At 40.9% G+C, this 22,935-nt stretch overlaps 1 protein-coding gene and 1 non-coding gene across 2 annotated transcripts in view; both read left to right on the plus strand.

The window, feature by feature from the left end:
• Sorcs3 (sortilin related VPS10 domain containing receptor 3) overlaps positions 1-22,935 on the plus strand; it is a 588,549-nt gene that overhangs the window by 225,717 nt on the left and 339,897 nt on the right. The window lies entirely within an intron of this gene.
• LOC117701557 (small nucleolar RNA SNORA17) lies at positions 9,025-9,156 on the plus strand. The gene has a single exon (XR_004605765.1). It is a non-coding gene; the product is annotated as a small nucleolar RNA SNORA17 (small nucleolar RNA).

Below are 22,935 nucleotides of genomic sequence, written 5' to 3' on the forward strand. Positions count from 1 at the left end.
TTTCTTATCTGCAACATGGTACATAATGATTGGATCTATCATATTAAATATCGATGGTAATTTAATTAGTAAACCATTTATAAAATAATCAACCTAATATTTGGTACTTAATGAGCCCTTAAAATGGTTAGTAATTACTACTACTGCTGCTGCTGCCACTACTACTACTATTTTAAATATTTTTTATTGTATATGAATGAGTGATTTGTCTGTATGTATGTCTATACACAGGGTATATCTGTTGCTTGTGGAGCAGTGGAAGGCATTGGCTTCCTTGGAACTAGTGTTATGGATAAGTATGAGCCTCCACACGAATGCTGAGAAGCCAATCCAGGTTTTCTGCAAGAGCCATAAGTGCTCTTAAAACATTGAGCCATCTCTCCAGCTCCATATGGAGTCATTGATCTGCTAAAGTTTCTCACTGGTGTTTTTCAAAGACGAACCTTTGAAAATTTAAGTTTAGCTTTAAAGCACTGAAGATAGTGAGTCTATAAATTGTGGGTGAGACCTAATTGCTCTACTTAAATTCTTAGTTAGTTATTGTCATTTTCTTTCCTATGTCTATGAAGGATAAAAAAGTTGATGGCTTCACAGGCTCAACGGTGCATTTAGAAATGTTTCTAAATTGAAAGCCCAGCATGTCTGTCTGAGTAAGGAAGTGCTAGGCTGATGGTTAATGCCAAGACTTACAGTGGATATAATGATTTGGGCTTTTGAATTTCTAAACACTGTAGCACCAATGGGGAAGCCTTAGAGTGACTTAATAGACTTTCAAAACAAATGGAAACTGACTGTTTTTCACACAACACTGCCAAACATAAAACCACTGGCTCTTAACATTTACTTGGCGGTTTCTGACCATATCCTTTCTCTCTAGTTACTGTTACTCCAATGATTAAGCTCAAATGCTAATAAATTGAAAATGCATGCTATTTCTCACCTTGGCATGTTTGTTAGCTCGTGTTTGTGTGTGTGTGTGTGTGTGTGTGTGTAAAAACAGAAAAGCCTGGGGCAAAAGGGGGCTGAAGATCCACGGTTGTAACAACAGTTAGATAATAAATGTGTCTGAAAGTTATTATTTTCAAAATACCATAATCACATTTAGTGTTCTAAGAGTCTGTGTTGGATAAGCATGCTATCAGAAGCTAATTACCTGCCTTGATCTCTGAGGTTGTTGCAAGGTGCTGTTTTTCTTAATGTTAACATCCTGCTTTTTGGGGTTTCTTCTGACTTTTAACTTCTACTACTGCTACTACCACCACCACCACCACAACCACCACCACCACCACTACCACTGCCACCACCAGCACCAGCACCACCACCACTACAATCACCACCACCACCAACAAAAACCTAAGCTAGGTTCTAAAATCATTAATATCTACAAACATTCAATATAATCATGAGGTCCATAGAGACTGCATACTTGGGCTGCACTGATCAATTTTCACACAATGCCAGAGACCCTTCTGGAATATATTGGTACCTCAGCAAAATATAAATGATAGCTTCTGAGTTGGAAGTTGGGGATCAGAGATAAAGTTCATATCTCTCTGCCCCACTCACATCTCCACACGGTGGCTCAACACTGTCCTATGACTGCACTTCTTACATTTCAACACAGTGGCTCAGAACTGTTCTGTCACCACACTTCTCTTTTTCCCTAAGTCTTATGTCCTCCAGCCACCCACTCCTTCCTGTCCAGTATGCCCAGTACTTTCCCATTTACTGTTTTCTCTCAAATATCCCAGCTTTCATCCTGTCTTGACCTTTACACTTTCTTGGTGTTTTCAATCTTCAGCCCTCATTCCTTCCAAATCTTACTTAGTCGTTAGAACCAGAATTTTTTTCTCTGTAATATGAACTCATGAACACAAAGACTTAATCTCATTCAAGAACCTAATTATTAAATAAAATATTGCAAAGGTGTTTAACTCATAGAAGCTGTTCAATGGTTACAATTTCTCAAGACTATTGATGTAGTCCATTGTCTATTCCTTCAAACCTTGTTATTGTTATATCACACACACACACACACACACACACACACACACACACACACACACAATGTATGGCTATATCCTCCAAAGGCTCAGATTCAAAAGAGATGTGTATACAAATCATTTCAATGCATGATCATATAAGGAATACTCTAGGAAAGACGGACAGTCTCAGAGGAGAGAGAAGAAGGGATTACATAGGAATAACTGGAAGACCTCCTGAGAAGAAATCAGCTTCCATACAGGGATGCCTTCCCTGATATTATCTGCAATTTTCTACTCTCAAATCATAGAAAATTTGGTCTTTAACATTGTGACTTAGATATTTTCTTTCATTCTCTGCATTACAAAATTAGTCTTATTGTGAGTTATTCATTCCCATTCACTTTGGGAACAACATGAAGCATTTATTTTTGAGATTTTAAAATAACATATTTGTACATACCACCTTACTATTTTCCAGAAAGATTTTGAGAATGCTGTTCTGACCACTTTTGACGGTTGCCTCACTGCACATGATGGACAAAGAATGCAAGAAATACTGGTTCTTTTGAATTAAGTATTAGCTCAGACATGAGGCTACAGCTATGGAAGTTTTTACAGAGAACTGTATGAAGTTACTCAGCCTACAAATATGTGCTGAGCCCATACTTGAAACGGAGAACTGTGCTGTATTCCCTTGGGTTCATTAATATAAACCAGGAATGCATAGAACTTGTGCTTTCCATGCTGGCATGCTAGTGGGATAGCCAACAACAAATAATCATGTAAATTTAAAACAGCATGATTAGAACTTGCAATAAATCCTATGATGGAAGCGGGAAAGGGCTATACTATGGGAAAGAGGCTGGAGAATTATACATTTGGGAAAAGGACTGGTTTGTTATAAGTGCTTAGGGATCAAGATATACTTAAAACTGCTGATAATTTGAGTGTTTGTTTCTTCTTTACCTGCCTTGTGTGTGTATGCACACATGCGAGATACATGCATTATTCATTAAAAGATGCTTGTAATTTCCAAGTAGGGTTAAGTAATTTATTTTGTGTGATGAAATGATATGTGACCAGTTACATGGCTTTGCAACATTTATAATAAACAAGACATGATCTAATACTTGCGTGAAAACAATGAATAGAATTATGTAGTTGAAATGCTAATACATAAGCTTACAGCATTATTATTGATGTTGTAGGCTCTGGGGAATGTACTCTGCATTGCTAAACATGGAGGGTTTTACTGTAGTGAATCAGAGGGGTAGCCTGTCAGGCACACTCAGGAGCACAGTTCCCACATGCTCCCACCATGGAGCATCTGAGTGTGTTTCTCAGAAGAGCTTACACTGAGATGTGGTGGCTGTCTGGGAGCCTTGTGAGATGCAGCCTCTATTTATTATCTGTATCATCTAAGCTTGTGCTTCTGAAGGATAGATTAGTTCTAGGAAGGGTTGACTGGGGCTTTTTGGAGCCTTCTTATACATTAGGGAGCATTTTAGTATCACTTTTAGAGGGATAAGGGATAGGACCTGTCATGTGTATTTCAGTTTTCACTTAATGCTCTGAAAAATTACCACAACTTTATTTGTTAACATAGCACAGGTTTACTATTTTTTTTTATAGTATCAGTTCTATAGGGTCAGAGTCTGACATAAGTTTTATTGAGATAAACAAATAGCTCTAGGGGATACTTTTTTTCTGTCTTTCTGTCTTCTGCTGCTCTTTCTTGAATCTTCATCCTTTTCTCAGCTTTCAAATGCAGGTGTATAAAATCTTTCTTTGCACTTTGCATCTTTCTGGCTTCCTGCATCAGAGCTGAGCACTCCGCCTTGAAGGATTCCAGGGTTATATAAATTACATATATAATATAGTACATATATTAGATGAGAGACTGGATCAATATGGATGACCTAGGACAATGTCCCTATCTCAGAATCCACACCCTGTGCCTCATCTTCTAATACTCTTTTGCAGGTGACATATTCTTAGGCCCCAGAGATTCGGGTGTGGACACCCTCAATACAACCTGCTCAGTCTGTATATGCTTGCTTGTATGTGTGTTTCAGGGCTGACCATTTGGTATTGAATTACCAATTGGGGTGCTCCTCCCCAACTCTCAGCATTCCTTACTTGCCTGTAGTTCCTTATATAGGATTGAAGTTTCATGCTCTTCTCCCTGTCACCATTAGCATGACTACTATTGTTGTCTTTGCTCGGCCATGTTTACACAGTCATATTGGTGAGACTTTCTGGGTATAGCTTCTGAATTTACTAAGATTCACAGTCTCACAGCAAACTCCCTGATCCTCTGGCTCTTAACAGTCTTTCTGCCCCGTCTCCCTCAGTGCTCCCTGAGATTTAGGTGAGGTCTTTTACGGGTGTATCTATTGGAAGAGAGCTCCACCACTCTGCAATTTGGTTAGCTGCAGTTTTCTGTAATGATCTTCCTCTGTTGAAACAGCAATTTTCCTTGATGAGAGGTGAGGACCACGCTTATCTTTGAGTATAAAGGCACATACATTTAGAATATAGCTAGGATTTATGCTGGTTTAGTAAAGTGATATTTGTAAGTTCTCTTTCAAGATCCATTACTTAATCAGTTCTGGGTTTGATTTCAAGTATCAGGTGTGATATCCCTCTTGTTGAGCAGATCTTAAAGTCCAATGACTGACCTATTGGTTACTGCAGAGGTATGTGTGCCATGACTGCATGCTTAGAGTTATGGTGTTGTGCTGGTCATTGTTGTGGTTCATAGATGTCATAGCTAGGTTAGTGCATGGTACCTTCATCAATATAGATTTACCTTCCACCCCCTGGAGAAGCCTTATTTTTGATACTTAATGACATATGAAGCATAAATGAACCGGTGACTAATGGAACATTTGATGGGATTTGTAAAAGACCTTTAAGATTCAATAATTCAAGATTCCACTGCATTTTCCTACATCAATGCAAAAACAACAGTATCAGTCAACAAAATGTACCTTCCTTCTCAGTTTTCTGTTTCTGACCACACAGAATTCTCCTTTCCATGTGGCTGCTCTGTATCTTCCACATCATCTTTCCTTTAGACTCTTATAGTCATGGCCCGGGACCGAAGCTCGGTGGTAGGGAAATTGCTGGGTTTCGTCTCAAGCATGCAAGACAGTCAATCAGTTTGTCAGTCAATCTGTCTGGAAGTGACAGCTACGTGTGTGATTGAGTTTATTTTATCACTGGTCTGTGCCTTTAATTTCTAATCATAGCATCACAGGTCTCTGCTTTAGTGTAAAACCAAAGGAGTTGTGAGAAACATCTTCGCATCAGAGGTTTCCAAGGTAGTTCTGGAATCCTATTCCGTACTCATTGCTGCCTACACTAGTGCCTCTGGTACCCCTCCCCGCAGGGAAGTGACATTTGTCAGAGCATTCCAAGCACATTCTCCAGCCTCATATTAGAATCCTGCTTCTTCCAGCCTGGCCTACTTTGCTCTGTGATATTAGAATGCGGATAAGCATAAAGGTAGGAGCGTGCTGATGGGGTCATTACAGAGGAGCTGATCCTTCTTCATGAGCTATCCATTTTGCAGTGGGAATGTTATGATGTGAGTCACAATTGGATTTCAAAACCACATGTTTGTCACTCCATATCCAGGGGAGAGGGAGATTAATATTTCAAAATTCCTGAGATGCTCTGTGTATCTGCCTTGTTAAAATACATAATCTCTGAAGCCTGGGAGATAATGCCTTGAAGTTGAAACTATGATTATTTATTTGCCATGACTCCAGCATCATTTATGCAGCAAAAGATGAGAAGAGACTGACACTGCTCAACAACCCTGCTAAAAACACAGTTAATATAGATTTAAACCGACAGCTGTTCGTTTGCTGGCTTGCCTGCTTATGGCAGACACATAGGGGTTTACCAGCTGTGCAGGGGCTCTGTGCACAGTACAATAAGACAAATATGAGTGGGCGCATTTAGATTGTAGCTTAATCTCTTGAAATATTGCTATGATCAATTACTGTAGCACCATGGTACACAAATGTCCTCTTTAAATCAAAATGACCCGCCCACTTGTGAATACCAGTTCAGTGCTTTGCTTCGGGGGTGAAAATCTGTGGGAAGGAAATTAATGCATAGAGAAATACTTTGTAATCAGAATATTAACATTTTGATTGAATTGATGGAACATTTAAATGGAAATATTCGCTTGTTGAGACCAAGCTTCAGAGGGATGATGTTTCACACATGTGGAATCTGAACCTTTTCCCTTGATTAGAGAGCATTCTTTATTTAATGGATGAAAAAGTAACAGACTTAAAGATGTCATGTTAGGTGTGGCAGGGTGGGCAGTGTTCATTCTCCCATATATGCGTATTGGCAGCTATAAAGACCAAGGCTTGGTTCTACTGATGACTGATAGACTGCATAATAGAATGCATCAAACCCTAAGCAGGGACAACAGAGCAGAAAAGAAAGGCCATGGAATGTGGTGTGGCATCAGCCATGGGCGATATAGCCAGATTCATCCCCAGTGTCCATGTGACCATAGCTAATTTACTTTATATTCTGGGCTCAACTTTTCATACTAGTCAAATAAAGGCAATGATACTTATATTTAAGAATTCACCTCAGAGGCTGGAGATGGTGCAGAGGTTGAGTCTTACTGTTCCCCGCTGCCCCCAGAGGACTTGAATTTGATTCAACTCACCTGCTTTTGACAGCTCATAACCTCCTGTAACTTTAGTTCCAGGAAGATCTTATGGCTTCTGAGGGGCATCTGCACTCACATGTACATACCCACGCACACACATAGTCTTAAAAATCTTTTAAAAACAAAAGGAAATTTACCTGAGAGGACAAGGAAGATGGCTCAGTGGGAACTGGAGTTTTGGTCCCCACTATTGGCATATAAAATCTGAGTGGGCATGATGGTCCACCTGTAATCCTGTGATTAGGAGGCAGAGCAGACCAGAGACTGAAGATCCTCACAGTAGCTGAATTACTTTTACTCAGTAAATAAAATGAAGAGCAATCTAGGATGTGTGATGGCTGCCATATACAGGCACACAAGTGCATGTACACCTTCACATGGCCAGCTCAAAATGCACACAAATACACAGGACACACGCAAGCACGCACGCACGCACGCACGCAAGCATGCATGCACGCATGCACGCACAAACAGCATTGTAAAAAGAATAACCTGGTTATGATGTAAATTGAATGACTTAGCATCTTTACTCTCCACCAGAAAAGCAAACTTTTTTAGAAAACCTTTTTTGTTGGTTCTTTGTGAGTTTTACATCATGCACCCCAATCCTACTCATCTCCTCCTCCCCTTTTACCTACCCTCCACCCTTGCAACCTCCCCCACAACAGAGAAAAGAAGTCTTTGTGGAAGCTGTAGTATGTCACAGTCTTGTTGACAATTCTTTGCTTGCGTTTGTTGCAATGACTCGTTGGTCTGGTACGAGGCCTCTGGCTTCTGCTACTCTATAAATACTGCATCTTCACTGGGACTCTGCTCAAACATCCTCTTGTCCTGTGTTATGAAGATCCTGTAGTTTTGGATCTGTAGGACTAGCCCCCTCAATGCACTTCAGCAGTTCATGGATGGGGTAGATATTGGGGTGGGCCAATTCAAAGCTCTGGGCCTGAGCCTGAGAGATATCTGAGCTGGCCAACCCACTGGTCTTCTGCTCTTATGCCCTCAGAACCAGCTCACCTGCAATCCCCACATCCAGAAAAGGTGCAGGGCCTGCTCTTCCAAGAGCAGACAAATGATGGGGCCAGCTCTCCCATGCTCATGCTCTTAAGGCCAACTTGCCAGTACCACGGACACTAGAATCATCTCTAGTGTGATGTCCAGGCACAGTGCAGTGCCCACTTTCTGAAGGGCCACAGTTGGTAAGGAGTGAGGTCAGCTCTCCTGATCTCATGACCACAGGGCCCTTCTGCAGGAGAGTGGTGAGGGGAGAGCAGAAAGGAGGAGAGCAACTTTTCTGCAGGAGTTGCAGAAAAGCCAAGCCCAAGGACAGAACCTGGGGACTGAATGTTTAAACATTCAAACTTTTAAATACTCTAAAGACTCTTGATTCCTAAGCAAATGAATCAATAGCCATGTGGGCCTTGTCTATCCCATATACTAAATATGAATAGCTGATAAAGGTATTCTTTTTTTTAAAGATTATTTATTTATTTTATGTATATGAGTACACCTTTGCTCTCTTCAGACACACCAGAAGAGGATATCAGATCCCATTACAGATGGTTGTGAGCCACCATGTGGTTGCTGGAAATTGAACTCAGGTCCTCTAGAAGAGCAGTCGGTACTCTTAATCACTGAGCCATCTCTCCAGCCCAGGTATTTCTTTTGGTAAGGAAATAGTCACACTTCTGATCATGTATCAAAGTCAGACCTTTCATCCCCCAACCAAACAAGAGTGACCTAGGCATTCCCTTTAGAATAAACCCATTTTTAAAAGTTTGATCTTCAAATGGATTGAGAGAAATATCAGCATATCAGCTGAATCAAGCACATCTTTACTCAAAATCTGTTGCCCAAAAGAAATCCAGATGCTTCCCCTACTGTAGACAGTGTGGTGGATCAGTCTATAAAAGAACCCATCATCAAATCAAAATGTCAGATCCTAACAAAAGTAGTCAAGAGGCTAAGATCATAGGGAACATAGATAGAGGGGGACATTTGTATTCATCTTATCACAAAAGACTATTAAAATAAAAAAACGAAAGCACCACGCTATTGGTCCTTACAACCAAGGATAACTGTTTCAAACCAACTCATATCACCATCCACATGCTGGATTTACACTTTTTGTCCTGTTTTGTCTTCCTGTATGTTCATAGTCCACCATCACAAACATAAACTTGCTCTCCTCACAAAGAAAATCTTTGTTTGGGGGATATACTCTGACACTCATTATAATTAAGTCCTGGGACAAAATCCTTTAAGGAAAATCTACAAGCTCACTATACTCTCACTGAGTAGCCCGTCATCTCTGACTTCGAATCTCAATAATTTACTTCTGCCCCTAGAGGCCTTACAGGTTTGGCTGCTGTGTCACATGGGTGTCAGTAGGTGGCAGAGAGGAGAGAGTCTATGTCTAAGCTTAGTTTTCTGACCTATGAATATCTGAATAATTATTAGCCTAACATCCTGTAAAAAAAAAAAAAAAAAAAAAAAAAAAAAAAGAGAACCTGAGACAACCACCAGTCAGGCACCACGGGCCCCAAACAAGGAGCTAGCCTGAGATAACCACCAGTGCAAAGGTGTACAGTCTGGGGTTGGGGAGCAGACCATGACTGAGATGACAGTTGCCTTGTGCCATAATGTATGAGCTCTGCATAGGACTCTTGAGATCACTCCTGAGACAATCACAAACATTCAGAGATCCTGGGCACTACTAAGAGGATTAAGTGGTGGGGAAATTGAGGAGGAAGAAAAACAGAAGGATGAAAGAAAAACACAATGAAGAGAGGCAGAACTGGAGACTTGAGGGTAGTGAGGAAGTCTGATGTGAATAGCTGGTGATATCACCTCAGACAATGGTGGGGTCCTGTCCTGTGCTGTTACTAGAAACCACATCTGGGTCTGTGACCCTGCAGTAACATAGTTCTATTACCACAAAAGGCTATGTAGATATCCCTAGTCTGGGCGACCACCCTAGGGTATGCTGATATCTGTGGGCTGTGCAGAACTAATCCTACCCATCACCTAGGCATCCTGGAAGAGCTGATTCTGTGAGCATGAGAAGAAGAGCTGATTCTGTGAGCATGAGAGAAAGACCACTAACTCTGCCCTTAGCCAGCTACAGTACTCAACAGAGCCACCCTGAGCACTGCAGGAGTTGCAGAAAAGCCAAGCCCAAGGACAGAAGCCCATGCTTCTGAGATCTGGGTTCATTGAGAAATCCTGCCTCAGTATTATAAAGTGCCAAGCAATGACTAATAGGACTTTCCTGCTGGTGATGGGGAAAGAACAAGAGTGACTAGGACTGGAGAATACTATAGCATCACTTCACAAATGGAGAAACTGGTATGGAAGGGAGGGAGGGAAGAGCAGCTGAGGATGATCTGAGAAATATGTCCATGCATTTGACTCAGCACTCACTTAAACTATATCCTGGTAGTCACTTCCACTTCTAAAGCATGCACTGTGATTTCTTCTTTGCTTGAATAACCTTCCAAGTTTGTGCTGTCCAGACCCCCTTTCATCATTCATTCCCAGCCAGTCTTTGTATGGAGAGACTCTTGGCAGATATCGGACAAGCTAGGGAGAGTTTATCCAGGGAAAGGGAACACTAACTCAGTGTCTTATACTCATAACTCAGTGTTTCTCCTGCTGACCTCTTCTTCTGCATCAAAGACAGTGCTGCTGATGTACTGTGAACTGAAGAATAGTGCACCCCAATGCTCGGGAGCCCACCGTCACGGAGTCATGGGGAGGAAGAACACACATTCTAAGCTTATAGATAATTGTACCAATTTCTCAGTCACAGAGGGTTGGAATGTCACTTTTTTAAAATAACAGGGGAGAGCAGCAGGGTATGGGGAAGGTTCCTGTACCTCATTCATGTGTGTTGCCAAAGGGTCTGGGAAGCCCAGGAGTCTTGGCATTGGGGTGAGTAGGTTTGACAGCAAAGGCAGAAAGAGTCTCCGGGAAGGAGCTGCCTAATTAATCACAAGCTATCAGAGCCCTTAAGCAGGAGGAGTCTCAGAGGTCCTAATGACCCCCCTCAGCAGTGTTAAAACCCAGCTTGGTATGACTTCATTTTCTTAGAGACACATGATTGATCTGGCTATTGGTGAATGGAGACACCGAGGCTTCCTTCCATAGACGGTGTCATTAAACAGGAAGATTAAGTGCCTTTGCGCAAAGGCTCTGAGAAGACAGAGTGATTCACTGGGAATGGAGGAAAGATAAAGGAAACTCTGAAATATGGATTTTTAAAGGCGATACCTTAGACTTTACCTCATTTATTAGCATCATAAAAGGTCTCCACTAAGGTGGAGAGACAGAGTTAAGAGAAATGGTTCCTTCTGGTTGATTCTTTAGGGATATGGAACAGAACAGCCAACTGAGTCTGGTGTCCCTGAGGGATGGCTTGTTTCATACTGATAAGCTTATTTTGTGTCCCTTTAAGCTTCTCAAGTATCTGGCAAGAACTGGGGTCTTTTTTTAAATTAGGAAACCAACTTGGGCCAACTCACCTATTTCCCTCTAAGGGGCCTAGAAGTAGGCTTATCAAAGGGGTTCTATTTGAATAGATTCATTCCACTGCACAGCACAGAGGATGCTGGCTTCTCTACTTGTACAGTTCTATGTTTCTTATGGCTTTACCATCGTGGCTAGTTACCAAGCTCTGAACTGAAAGAACGAAGGCCTAAAACCCACCCTTCCTGTTGAACTGGACAAATGTGACATGGACTAGTGCACATATGAGTTAACTGGAACAGTTAATAAAGCCAGTTATTAAGACGCAAATGTACATAGACTTGAATACAGGATGCAGTGGTCCAGAGACTCAGGCATGGATGAGGCATAGTAGGAAACAGAGAGGGATAGAGCCTGTGTTAACAGAAGCATTTGTATCTCCTTTGAAGTCTTTCAATGTCAGAATCTTCAGTATCATTTGGCAGGACAGATAAAACATTTTTTAAGGAGGATGTAGCCCAGGAGTTCCACAATTTGTAGTCTTGTAAGTGTGCTAGATCCTTAGAAAGGTATGGTGCTTAACATACAGTTTTAGTATCCCATTCATTCCTCATGCCATGTTCAGTGTCAAAGGAATGTCTCTTTTTGAGTTACTCTGGATGACACAAAAGAAAACTAAGATCTAAGTAGTGGCCTGACACAATCTAACATCTAGGATTTATGATGCAAAGATCCATATGTTCTCTGAGACCTTCAAACATAGTAAATTCAGGGAGAAGGCAGAGTTGTGGGATTCAAATAGTAAAGGAAGAAAAAGCAGCTAGCACACCACCGTGAACTACTGAAGGCTTTGAGACAGCTGCATGAGGATTCCAAATTAAATTTAGGTCGGGCAGTGAGGTTTTGGTGCATGAGGTGCCTGCAAAAATTTGGTCTTAGAGAAGAAGGGATGAGGTCCTGTTGTCTATAGACATGAGATGACCTTCCTATGGGGTGGATATTTATTACACATCCCAGAACACTTGGTAGAAGGGGAGGAGTGGCATTTCCAAAGTAAGGTTTTGAGTTCCCCTGGGTAACTGGGCATAAAAGTGTAGTTCTCCGTAGTCTGGTCCCACATAGCTCCCTCAATTTACTCTACTTTATGTCCCTCCAAGGATGCTTGCCATCAGCCTTGTTACTCTGGGGCTGCTTCTTTTGTCTTTTATGATTTTGTATTGTTTCATATATGGTTGCCTCTGCTGCACTGAAACTAGTAGGGGTCAGATGACCTGGAAGTAAATTCCCACTTGAGCGATTTGACAGAGTTCCTGAGAATACAAGTGTCAGGCAACATAGAGATGAAACTATGGGCAGAGAGGGTAGTCTGATCTTTGCCATCAAATCAGGCTGGTACAAAGGACGCTGCACTGCTTTCGGCCATTCTGAGGACCTTGTCTCATGGACCCCTCGAGAACGTTCCTGGCCATAGCCAAGTAGAACACTGCCTCTTGTGTCAACACTTTCTCTTTTCTGGGCATCTTAGAATTATAAGGCTTTCCTCTGTCAGGCTTGTGTCAACAGAGATCAGGACAGAAGGGTACAGTTTGTACTGTCAGAGCTCACACACTATGTCTCAAGTGGCTAGAGAAGCACTTTAAATGTGTTCAGAGTGTTCTTGCATATCTCGGAGACCCTGCTGGCGGGAGGTCTCTGCAGCAACATGGTCTTAAGTACTCAGCAGGACATTAAAAGCCTATCTTTATGTGCTTCAGTTTTGATAGGATTGGAGCCCATTCTTAGACATTATCTTTTCAGATACTTACAGGATGTGAAGGCATAGGACATAAAAGTTAACCCACAAATATAGACAGAATCATCAGCAAGCTATTTCTATATTCATTTCTTCTCTCCACATGTGCCATGGGGTTTATGAGATGCACATGAATAAAGCAGATGGCTGTATCCAAGTAGGGGAACATGCACACGATGAACAGCTCACTTCCTGGAAAAGGTTTGGGTGTACCTTTGTATTGCACGAACATTTTGGTTTTCCATTCTTTCCTCGATGAAGTGTTTTCTTAGGTCACATGATCTATAGCTAGACAACAAAGACACCACTGACAAACACAGTAATGGAAGGGGAGAAATGGGGCAATTACATATGTTCTCTATGACAGCTGGGTTATGTGCAAGGCTCATCACCATCTCTAGGAAACATGGCTTAGCCAGGCCTCCTCCTCCATAGATTTGAAAGCCAAGGGACTTGAATGAACAGGTAATAGATACACAGTTGATTCACAGCCGTGAGAGGGTTAGAATGTGTATCTTTGGGCTTTAAGTACAGCTTTAATTTTTTTTAAAGTTTTAAAGTTTTTCTATTAATAAGGCTAGCCTGGCTTTTGGTTTTATATAGTGAAACAAAGGCAGAGACTTTTGTTTTGGGGAATTATGATATGTAATAACTGGGAATCTCCATATGAAGGTATCTAAGTCTATTTGAATCCTTTTACTCTTGGCAGAAATTCTAAAATCTTATTAGGTGGGATTCTTTATTATACTACTCCTGAAAATGCACTGGTAATATTTTTACTACCAGGATAAGAATGAATTACTTGTTTCTATGGGTATGTACATAATAAAATTCTACACATAGAAATTCTATACAATAAATTATTGCACAACATTGTTAATGGGAATATAGTAACATAAGAAGACTATATAATCATATAGTTATGTGTATGTATGTACACGCAGAGTGACTTCAAATCTACATTTAGGAATATGTATGTTTATATATGTATACACACATATATACATATGTACATATTTATGTATGTATATGTGTATATATGTATACACACACATTCCTAAATGTAGATTTGGTGTACACTCTGTGTTAGAGTGAGTCATGAGAGATAAATGGTTTATAAGGTGGGACCTACTTGTTATTTTACTGTTTATTTAAATTAACATGTAGCGTTTATAAGAGGATGGGGCAATGTTTATCTATTGACTTCCTGAAAAAAAATATTCTTCCTGTATCTATGATGGCCACTTACAGCCTCCTTGTTCTCTCTTTACAGTTTTCCCACCACCTTCTTGGTCTAATGTTCTGTGTAATCTGATAGCAACATATGACAGCTCACAAACTTGCTTGTGGGCTGAGCTGCCCTAGTAGGCAAGGAAAGAATTCTAGGAGGGTTGTTTACATAGGAGTCTTTGGGTGATCTCAGTGATCCAGATTCCCCCGTTCAACAAGTCACACAGTGATTACTTCACCAAGCACAGTAGCAAAATTAATTCAATTGTAGAATCTCCTTTTTACACTAAGGTATGGCCCAGTTGGGGAGACTAAAGAGGCACATGAAGAATAACCGAATGAAAACTCAAACCTGCATGAGGAAGGAAGTGGCCTGGCACTTTACAATTTGTGACTGCTAAGAGATATTAGAATAAGAAATGAAACTAGGCTTGAGCATTGGGAAGGCTTCTAGGGTGTAAAGCTGAAAGAATGGGGAAGGTCAGAGGCAATGGGGAGGAGGAGGAGAATATTCTGGAAGGAGGGGTGGCTGAGTAAAGGCTTCAGGTCACAATGAAATGCAGCTTTGGGGTTGGGGAGGGTGGAATTGAAGTCATTCGGTCCTGAAGTGACTCAGAACTGGAGAGGAGTGAGCTGGTAAACGAATTACTGACTCAGAAGCTGGAAGCTGGAGACCCTGGAAGGCTCTTCCGGCTTTCCTTCTGGTCTGCCTATAAGATGCAAAGAAGAATAGTGATAGGAAGCGGAGGAATTGTCTTTCTGTGTCATGTTGTTGGGTTCTCACTTGGCTATCTGCTCTGCTTCAAAGTCCTCATTTAGGGATTTCGGTGTTTATAGTTCTCATCTCAAATTTTAACTCCTGATCCCCTCTGAACTGAGTTCTTGTCAACTTAAATTTTCTTCTGCCTTGTCTCCATTACTTGCCTTTTGCTCATGCTTCTGTGATAGCATGAAGCCCTACTGCAGCTCGCATGAGTACAGTGGCCTGGCATGTACAAACTGTCCAAGTAGACATGATGGTGGATATCCAGTGCTAAGGCCAGGTATTTTCCTTAACTCCTGTTCTTTTCCAGGGGGATGGGCAAGCCAGTGGAGACAGCAGGAGGCCAATTTGGGCATTTCTAGCACTCTTTTCAGCCTGTTGGGTCTGTTGAAGGTGGGTGGTACACTGTGCTTCCCTCAGGACTTTACTCTCCTTTGCCCAAGACATTGAGATATCTCAGATTTCTTTTAGTGAGCACTGTAAAAACTGTCCCTTTTATGTTCACTTGTAAGCCTTGTATACAATTGTAATGGTTAACCTCTTTAAAATGGTTTTACTTTGGCTTTTATTTCCTTGCTTCAATAATAAAACTAAAAGTTAAACCCTGAAATCAGATTCATAAATTCCAGGCTACTACTGGAGCAAAGTCGAGCAGACAAGTCATTAGTCTAAGAAATTCATATGCGTCCTGATCCCAAGAATTCAGCTCAATCCTACTTTTCTGTTATATATCAGACTTTATAATGGAGAGTGGGAATTCCAAGTAGCCCAGTGCAAGAAATCCTAGCTCTTTATAGTCCTCATAGTGTGTAGACATCAGCCATTCACATATTTGTGTGTGCGTGTGTGTGTGTGTGTGTGTGTGTGTGTGCACATGTGTGTGTGTGTGTGTGTGTGTGTGTGTGTGTGTGTAGGGCATTACTATGGATTGTAGCTATAGCCTTAGGCATTTTAAGCAAGCATTCTAACATTGAATTGTATTCCAACTCCTTTTGGGGTTATTTTATTTTAAGGGTTAAATAAGTTACCCTCACAGGCTTCAAACTTGCAATTCTCCTTTGGCCTCCTACATAGTTAGAATAAAAAGCCCGTGCCAGGAGCCCAGCGCGATGCCACCTGTTCTTTGTTTCTGTTTTCCTACACTCAGCCCTCAGATCCAACTTTTCCTCTTCTTGTACTAAATTGAATGAACTTAATGATAAAACCTTGGAAATAGAAATTAGGAGATTACCTTCATTCGTTCAATCCTAGAGGTTCTATTTAAAAATACTTAAAATATGTGTAGCAGGACACCAATCAATTGATCAAAGCAAGCTAAACGGATAGGACTGGGCCAGGAATCTCAGTATTGTATAGACTTCAGTTTTGATGTTAAGGGGAAATTTTAATGCAGCCTTAGAGAATATCAGGGAGACATTTGGGTGCCTTAGGAAATAGTCAATTACCCAATTCAATAAAAGTAATCAGGGATGGATATTAGCTTTGACCCTACCTTATTCTATTTCATATGTTCTAAAGATTTGTTGAGAGATGCATAAAATTTGAATTACAGTGTTTGCATGGATAGACTGCCATTACAAAAAGGTTTTTTTTTTTTTTTTTTTTTATGTATGGTTAGTATTTTTCTTGTTTAAAAATAGACTTTTCTAATATTAGAGTCACTTTGCTCTCTTGGATTGGTGAAAATCTTTTTATTTGCTTTTATCCAATTTGTGTCTTGCTACTTCAAGCGTGTCTCTTATACACACTATACTTTTGGGTTTTGCTGTTTTATTCAACTCTGACAATATTTGCGACTTAATAGGAATGTTTAGACCATTTATACTTAATATGATTATTGCTGTGTATAGGTTAAAGTCTATCATATTATTCTTTTTTTCTGTTTGCTCAGGTTTTTGTTGCTGTTATCGTTTGATCTTTGTTCTTTTTACACTTCCTTTGCATGGATTACTTTTTATATTTTATCTTCTTTGTTGCCTTATTGGATAAAACCCATTATTACATTAGTTTAGAGACTGATGAAAGGTTTTTATTATACGTTTTAATCTTATAGTAAGGTTAAATTCACATATCATTATTTCTTCTATGGTACAGGAAGCTTAATAAAAGTTTATTTTTTTATTTTGCGTCTTATTGACACTGGACCATTATAGCTATTTATTTTTCTTTTCTGTGTATTGAGAACTTCTCAAATATGGTGGAATTTGTATGTAAAGCTCAACTTAGATTGTAAAAGGAGTACTCAATCAGAAACATGCATTCATCTGTGTAATGATCATGTCTGGTCTTTATTCTTTTGTGTAAATTCAGATTTCAACAATTCTCATTCTACTGTCTTAAGTAATGTCTTTTTGTACTGCAGATATTTGGTCCGTATAATGTGACCTACATGTATGTGGTTTCAGGGTTGGCTGTTTGATATTGGGTCACTGCAGGGGTACCTCTTGCCTGGGGAAGATTATTTCACCTACTTCCATCATTCCTTAATCCCCTTTAGTTCTTTGTCTAGGGTTGAGCCCATTGGATTTCTCCCTTCCATGTTAGCAAGTCTATTGATATTACCTTTGTTCAGGCTTTGTTTGGGAAGATGTGTCGATGAAATTTCATGAGCATAGTTTTACTGACATGTCTAAGAGACGCAATCTCACAGCAGCCATCCAATTCCATTGGATCTTGTAATCTTTCCACCTCTCTCTTCCTCAATGCTCCTTGAGTTTTAGGTGCAGGAGTTTTGTTGTCGGGCTGGGCTCTACACAGTCAATTGTTTTTTTGTATCCTTATCAGTTGTGGTTTTCTGTAGTGGTCTCTTTCAGTTGAGAAGTCTTTTGTGAGGACTGAAAGCTATATTTGTGTATGAGTCTGAGGATAAATATTTAGAGGGCAGTTAGGAATTAGGCTGGCTTACTAAAGTGGCAGTTGTAGTTTCTCCTTCTGGTTTCATGACTTCCTCAGCCCCCTGTAGTTGCTGGGGTTTTGTGTGTGTGTGTGTGTGTGTGTGTGTGTGTGTGTGTGTGTGTGTGTGTGTGAGAGAGAGAGAGAGAGAGAGAGAGAGAGAGAGAGAGAGAGAGAGAGAGAGAGAGAGATTGATTTTCCTCTTGTTGGGCTGTCAGTAAGTCCCATTAGAGAGCTGCTAGTCACCATCATGGTATTAGTGTCCACTGTTGAACTCTTAGGGTTGTTGTTTTGTGCTGGTCAGTGTTATATGGCTCATAGGTAGCATAACTTTCATGGTAAAAAGGGTGCAGTGCAAGCTTCGAAGGAAGGAAGGCTCTTAGCTATTTTAGCTATAAAGTTTATACAAAAAACTTGCAAGTAAATAAGAACACCCTACATACATATCTTTCATAAAGACTTAATGTTTCTTTACCAAAGAGGTTTTTGATAGGTAAAAATTTGATTGGCCATTCTGGTACGTCTGGTATATTGCTGATGCCAAGTTGATGACCCCACCCCCATGTACATAGGGCCAACTGAACTCCTGGATTCTAAAAAACAGGATGTGAAGTTGGCTTGGGGGAAGTTTTAGGAGGGTAGGGAGGGATAGATATAATCAAGGTGTATTATATAAATGTATGACATTTTATAATAATATTACATTTTAAAATAGACTTTCTTTTATCTCTAGAGAAACAAGTCAAAACAAACAAAAGCCCAGCGCAGGCTGTCTGCTACACAAATCATGTTTTGTTTGATCATAACTAATGCTGATGACAATCAATTTGATTGCAAATGCTTTGCTTTTTATTTTGTTTTAAATCCATGACTCTTACATTTAGAAATTTTACGCTTCCCAGACATGAGCCTACAGATTTTTACAAATTTTAAAAATAGGCAGCCAATATTTTATTAAAAATCTTTGTTCTGCCTCCCCCTTCATTGACTTCTGAGGATTACAGTAGACACCCTGCTTATTTGCTAGGAACCTCGCCAGATCCCAGATGTTGTCTGTTCTTTCAGTTTGTGGACTGGTTAGTTTTTGTCCCGAGGACGTTGGACAGGTAGTTAGTCCACACTTGTTCGTATTTATAAGATAGTATCACAATATGACACTGATGTGGATCCTCAGCAGGGACTTGCAGAGTTAAACTTTCAAGGGCAACAGGCTGCCGCAAGAGCATCACTGTATGATGCATAACCTCATTTGAAGTCTAGAAGGACTTGGAACAATTCCCACCCAGTTTATCATGTCAGTCTGGCAATCAAATCTCTACCTTCAGTACAGTTTATTCCAGTGGGATGTCACTTGTGGAATGATTCTGTGGCTTTGGGACTCAACCTGTAGAATGTGGTATGGTTTCCATGGCTCTGAGAGGCCACAAGCCTTCCTCTTACCTACTTTGTGTGTGGACCGACTTTGGTTATCGAATCCCCTGCTATGAAAGTTTTCCTTGGTGGATGTTTTTGATGAGTCTGTTTCTGGGGGTGGGGCCTTTGCCTTCTAGGCTCTCGAGGCTCTTGGCTTCACTCACTCTGTGTATAGAAAGTGGTCTCAACGGTAAGATGAGCAGCACCTTGGCTTGCCAATTGTTTCCAACTCTGGCGAAGGCTGGCTGCCTGTAATTGTCTTGGCAGACATCTTCTTTCCTGAGTCTCTCCTTTGTCCTCCTCATAAGGATTCCAATGTTTCTCCTGTAGCAAGCTTATGTCTCTTATTGGTGCCTACCCCTCCCTTTTTACCAGACTCTTCACAGACATAGTAATTTCATTTATTTGCCCACCCTCTGTCCATCAGTTACTTTTACCTGGCTTTCCAAGGGCCTTGTGTTTTATTTGCAGACCTCTTTTGGAGGAGCAGGGAGCTCTTCTTAAGTATTCTGGCTGTGGATTGACTGGGTCTCATCTCTGTTTCTTGTTATGAACTCTACTCTCTGGTGTCCACTTGTTTCTTCTCTCTACCTTGTACTTTCTCACCACTGTTTACACAATTCTAACAGTCAAATCTAGCCAGTTTGATAAGCCCTCTAGTCCTGTCTGCCACCACAGTGTTTCTCAGAGAAAGGTGGGAGGGAGACATTTCTTTTCTCAGACTTTTTCATTTGCCATTCTTTTAATCACTGGCTATTGTGGGATTAATTGCACATAATGTTCTGGACTAGGAATAAGTAGTGTAGATGGTGATGGTGAATGAATTCCAATTATATTATGTAGGAAATGTAGAACCATGAAGGTCCTTGGCTGGAAAGGAATCCTGTGTTCCTCAGTGAGCATTAGCAGGGCACATGAGATGCTTCTGGGAGCAGGGTGTTCAGAGGTGGAGCGGCAAGGAAAGGGAGTCCTGGGGCATCCCAGGCAGCTTGTCAGGTTAGTTACCCTGTTGAGTTTGGGCTGTACTGGAGGAGAGAAGAAGACCATGAATGAAATATTTCTTCAGTACATCTAATGGAACTTGGCGGCAATTAGAGATGAGGGAGATGAAAACTAAGAAGGATTGTAGGGCTTGGCATCATCACTGAGGTGAGAAGAGCAGAGGAGGAGGGAGGAGGGGTAGAAGGGAGTGATGCAGAAGGCGGTCTGGGAGAACTGGGATGAGAGAAGTGATGAGCTCCATTTCAGTGTCCTGGGATACAAAGGCCAATAGTTCATTACATAGCATTTGGAAATGTAGAAGCAGCTCATAGAAAATGTTGGAGCTAGGTATACTTTGTGGAATTATGTAATATTTGGGGAGGTAACCCAGAAAAGCAGTTTCATCTATGTGAAAAGGTAACCTATAGTACATGGACCAGGTACAGGACCCAGGTATGATACAGGCAGCCCCACTGGGCTCTGGATAGGCAGTGAGTGATTGGGTGCTGTCTCTAGAGCTTGCAGGAAGTGATGGGCCTGAAGTTTCTCTCTGCCATGGCCCACCATGTTGTTTTCCTTCATTATTGTTCTAGGAGTCAAACCTCAGGCCTCATACATGCTAGGTAAGTGCTCTCCATTGAGTTACATCCATCCTCAACCCCATCTGATACTTCTTATTAATTGTCCACCTTTGCAATTCCTTTCTTCATCCAGGAACTATTACCATTTGCATTTCTTCACTGACAACCTTTTCCTCTCTCCCCATTTGTCCTAATTTGAAATTGTAATGTACAGAGCAAAGAGATGATCAGGGTAAAGTTTTGTCTTGCTCTGTAAGGACAGCCAGCTACTGTCTCTCTTGATGAGGAACACTGAGCAACTGAGACTGATTGGGAAAGTCTCTCCTAGTTCTCATAGGCATCTGGAGAAAATAAGTGAAGCATAAGCAGTGGAGAGACCCATGTGCAATTTATCTTCCTAAGAAAGACCCATATTGTGGCCATTCCTTGCCATCAAGATCACTGGCTACACCTTCATCCTTCAGCTTCATGCTCCTCTTCTTTCATCCTCATGGGCATCTCTCTGGTATGCAGGAAGATGGAGCAGAGTGCGGCTGACCTACCACACTGAGCTGTGGTTGTTCTGGGGAGACAAGGGGTCCTTCTGCTCCCCTGCATGCATGGCTCTATGCCTTACATGCTGACACATGTGTTGGAGGAAGCAGTTTTTGGATGTTCTCCCTGCCTGCTAGCTTTGCCAGAGCCATTGAATTAAGCAGGCAATTTCCTCTCACTTTGTCTCTCTGTAAATTTCATAACCATATGGTATGAGGAGAGTTCTTGGATTATAAATATACAACACTGCTCATAAATCTCAGGGTTTTTGTTTTCCCTCTAACAGGAATAAAAAGAAACCATAGATTTGTAACTTCAAAGAAATGTGTTGTAGAAGAAGATAATTTCTCTTTATATATGTATATAAATATTTTTCTTCCATTCCCCCTTAGTCAGGGTCCTTTTCTTTGCTGAAATTTATCTGTCTGGCTAGATCCCATTTATTTTTTTTTATTGCTGCCATTTTCTAACCTGGAGGTAAACTGTTGCTTTAGGCAACATGATTATAGCCACATGGGTCTGGCCAGATTGCACTGTCCAGATGGGTTTGGCTCATCTTTCTACTGCTGGGGATTTCACTTCCTTCTTCGTTGGACACGTGCTTCCACATTGATCCTATGACAAAGCTCTAAAGTGATAAGTCCCCCTCTCCCCCATGGATGAAGCCCAGATTAAGCATCAGACACATAGGAACTAGGATGCTCAACCTCTTGCTAAGTGTGGCTTGCCCGTCCTTAAACTGCAGGCCTTTTAAGGCTTGTGGAATCATGAGAGCTGGCAGTCTCTTAGTTTGATATGCTGCCACTCCAGCCACTGTGAGTCAGATAAGCATTGCAGCCATCACAGACAAAATGCCAGGCAGGATATGGACGCTGGGTTTGGGATGGTTAAGATAGGTGGAAGCTCAAAGAAGGCAGAGCTCTGAGTCAAGTGTTGGGTGCTGATACTTTTTCCTAAGAGGCCAGTTGTGTTTTGGTGCTTCTAATTAGGAAGCGAGGTCATATGGTACGAGAAGAAGTGTGATCTTGTTGTAGGGATTAAGCTGTGGTGGCAGATTTGGGTCACCTCACAGCATTTACTGGCTAGCTTGGTGCAGCAAACCTTACTTTTCCCTGATGTGGTATACCAGACAGGTGTCTGGAACTGTACAGAGTCAGCTTCGGGTAAGTTCTGGGTTTAACACTGGACTCAGATTTTTGGACCTTGCCCAGAATCTGTCAGACTGCATCATATTTTCTGGCCCTATTCTACGGCCTAGTGTCTTATAAAACAGTGGTCTACTAAAATAACCTCCATGAGTAAATTATTCATTTAACACGTATGCTATAGTTGGCCACTAAATGATCAGTGATTCCAAGGAATGCTTACTGTTTAATCCAAAGAAACCAACATCTAAACATGGAACATTTTGCCATTGATGTGGGGAATCATTTTTTCATATGAGAGACTTTTTACACTTTAGATACAATTATTTAGAAGAGCTCTATCAAAATATATACAATACTTCAAAAGTCAATTGACAGAGAGTCAAAGTTATGTAGGCATTTTAACTTAAACGTATTTACTATTGTTTTATGTGTTTACTATATAATTGT

The sequence above is a fragment of the Arvicanthis niloticus genome, chromosome 1 (genome assembly GCF_011762505.2).
Source record: "Arvicanthis niloticus isolate mArvNil1 chromosome 1, mArvNil1.pat.X, whole genome shotgun sequence".
NCBI lineage: Eukaryota > Metazoa > Chordata > Mammalia > Rodentia > Muridae > Arvicanthis > Arvicanthis niloticus.